Source organism: Petaurus breviceps, unplaced genomic scaffold, assembly GCF_028583685.1.
Source record: "Petaurus breviceps papuanus isolate PSGF00001 unplaced genomic scaffold, PetGlider_PUasm1.0 90638, whole genome shotgun sequence".
In the NCBI taxonomy this organism is placed as follows: Eukaryota; Metazoa; Chordata; class Mammalia; order Diprotodontia; family Petauridae; genus Petaurus; species Petaurus breviceps.
This window is the reverse complement of record NW_027187295.1, coordinates 6,509,682-6,512,898: the sequence shown is the minus strand read 5'-3', so window position 1 is coordinate 6,512,898 and position 3,217 is coordinate 6,509,682. Positions and strand designations below refer to the sequence as shown.

Genomic DNA, 3,217 nt, shown 5'->3' with positions numbered 1-3,217 from the left:
TTCCTTCCTTCCTTCCTTCCTTCCTTCCTTCCTTCCTTCCTTCCTTCTTCCCTCCCTCCTCCCTCTCTCTTTGAATTCAGGGATTGTATTTCTTACTTTATTGGTATCCCATAGCACTTAGCACAGTGTCTCTCACTAAGTAAATGATAAATATTTTGTTAGATTGTGTGTCATAAAGGAGATACTATATATAAAACATTTTTTTCAAACCTCAAAGCTGTATGTAAATGCTAATTATTATGATGATTATTAATACCATGGTTTTACCCAAGTCAGGCTTGGGGCAATATACACTTTTAATTTAGAAGTAAATTATAATAATACCTTCCTTCAAAGAAAAGTGTCTTTTACTTTTAAGTTGTTTTCAAGCACCTCAACTCATTTGATCATAACAAGCAATAAGGTAGATTATTTAAAATACTTGAATCAATTAAGCAACAAGCAGTGTTTTTAAGCTCCTACAATGAACCTCCTATTTTTTGGCAAAGTAATAGAGTGGAAAGAACCAATCTGAGCACTAAGAAAACCTTGGTTTACTTTTTGTTCTTACCAGTACTAGCTGTGTGAACTCACTTTATATGTGTATGTGTGTGTATGTATATGTATATATATGTATGTATATATACACATATTTAATACACATATTTTCCCTTTAGTACTTTATTTTCCCAATTACATGTAAAACAATTTTTTAACATTTCTTTTTTTTTAATTTTGAGTCCCAATTACCTCCATTCCTTCCCTTTCTCCTTCCTGAGATGATAAGCAATGATATCTTATACATGTTCTGTCATGTAAAACATATTTCCATTTTAGTTGTGTTGTAAAAAAAACCTACAGTACCCCCAAAACACACAAGAAAAGTACTTTGCCATCATGAAAATAACTGTTTTTTTTGTACACATAGTTCTTTTCCTTTTTTTTTTATCTCTCTTTGTAACATGGACTTAACAGTGATATTGCTAGGTCGTAAGGTATATGCATGATTATATAGGCCTTTTGGCATAGCTCCAAATTGTTCTCCAGAATGGTTGAATGAGTTCATAATTCTACTAACAGTTCATTAGTGACTCAATTTTCCTACATCCCTCCAATATTTTTCCTTTCCTACTTCTGTCATATTAACCAGTCGGATGATATCTGGTCACTAGATCCAGATGACTCTGCAGGAGAAAATGACAATGGTGACCTTGCTCAGCCTCCCTCACTCAAATGAAAGTTGACTGCAAGTCATGTCATCATTTCCCTGATGCCATGGACTTCTTTGAAAACAAAGGACAAACACAATAATCTGATAGGTATGGGAGGTGGCAATGCTGAGTCCTTTTAATTTGCATTTATCTAATCAATAGCAACTCAGAGTATGTTTTTTCATGTGACTATAAACACATTTGATTTCTTCATCTAAAAACTGCTTGTTCATATCTTCGACAATTCATCAATTGGGGAATAACTTGTTATAAATTTGACTCAGTTCTTTACATATTTAAGAATTGAGATCTTTATCAGAGAAACTTTATAAAAATATTAACTATTTCCCTCCATCGTAATCACCATATTTATTCTTTTCCCTCTCCTTTCACCTTGTTAGTCCTCAAAAGCATTTTGCTTCTGCCCTCCCTTTCTTTTAGCTCCCTTTTTCTTATACCCTTCCTCTCCTACTTTCTTATAAGGTAAGATGGACTTCTTCACCCAAGAGAGTGTGTATGTTATTTCTCTTTAAGTTAATTTTGATAATAGTAAAGACCAAGTCTCATGGAATCATTAACTTCCAAATGCCCAATTCTAATTTTTAAGGAAATATCTTCAGTGAGATTTTGTGTCTACCATTTGGCCTATTTTGTTTTTTAAGGTGTTATTTCAGTATTTGGGGGGTTGCTTCTTTACTATCTTTTGACTCTTCATTATTTTTTTGTTTTCCAAGCCTATTTCTTGATTTGAAACTTTATCTTAAATTTGGATTCTCTTCCTGGTGTCTGAGGAAACTGTCCCAAGTTTCAGGTTTTTTGTCCCAAATTTTCAGCTGTTTTCAGAGGTAATTCTGGGGTTTGTAAGTTTTAGTTCTTCCAAATGCATATGATCTAAGGAGAGATGTTTTTACTTCTTTCTTGTCTATGCTCTGGTCTATCAGTGGCCACAAGCACTTTTTCACCCTGGAGCTATGACCAGAATACCTGCTCCCCTGTTTCAGGATGCTCTGATGTGCTGGTGTTTTCCTTCACTATGGGACTGTGACCTGCAGCAGGCCTACACCCAATGACAGGAAAAGGACCTCTGCAGTCTCCTTCTCACCATTTCCAATCCCTTTACCTTCTGTAGACCAAGAGCTCTGGAAGCAGCTGCTGCCTATTCACTTCTCCCCAAGGACTGCTGCTGGATTGCTGAGGGGTGGCTGGTTGTTGTCTTGCCTGGATATTGCCTGTGCTGGGTTGTGTTCCACTCTCACCTTGGTGTGACAGACCTTTCCTGCTAACCTTCTGTGTTATCATGGGCTGAAAAATTTTCTCACCGCTTCCATATGTGTATCTTGATATGGGTTCTGCCATTCCACAATACATTTTGAGGAATTATTTTTAAGTTGTATGGAGAAGGATTTGGGAGAGCTCAAGAGATTCCCTGCCTTTTTCTGCCATCTTGACTCTTCCACATTACACAAATATATTTTTAAGACAGTAAATGGCAGAGCAAATCTTCATCCACAATGATAGAATTTCATCACTAGACATTCCCTGCACTGATGAGACATATATCCTGACCAATGTTCTAGATGTTGGATATACAAAGATTCTCCTTCTTCCAAGATATTCCTTTTTTTCTTTTTTCTTTTTTTTCAAGATATTCTAACAAGCAAGACAGCATACACACATTGAAAGGTATATTAAAGTGGATTAAAGAGGTATAAGGTCAAACTGGGGGAAGAAATATCTTCTGGCTGTACAGTAAAGGCTTTATGTAAAGAATTAGAAGTAAACCTAAAGACCATCTAGAGCCTAAGTCCTTAACATTTTCAAGGACCATTTGTTAGTCTTATGAAGCCTATGAATACCTCAGAATAATGATTTTAATTGTATAAAATTAAATCCATGTTTACAAAGGAAATCAACTATATTGAAATGCAGTAACCTATAAATATATGTTTCATATCATATCTACATATATAACATATACATTGTCATATATACACACGTATATTATGCATTTATACATATATTATATA

At 34.9% G+C, this 3,217-nt stretch overlaps 1 pseudogene; it reads right to left on the bottom strand.

The window, feature by feature from the left end:
- Positions 1 to 2,546, bottom strand: part of LOC138143349 (zinc fingers and homeoboxes protein 1-like) — a 15,168-nt pseudogene extending 12,622 nt beyond the window's left edge.
- Between the last annotated feature and the right edge of the window lie 671 nt (positions 2,547 to 3,217).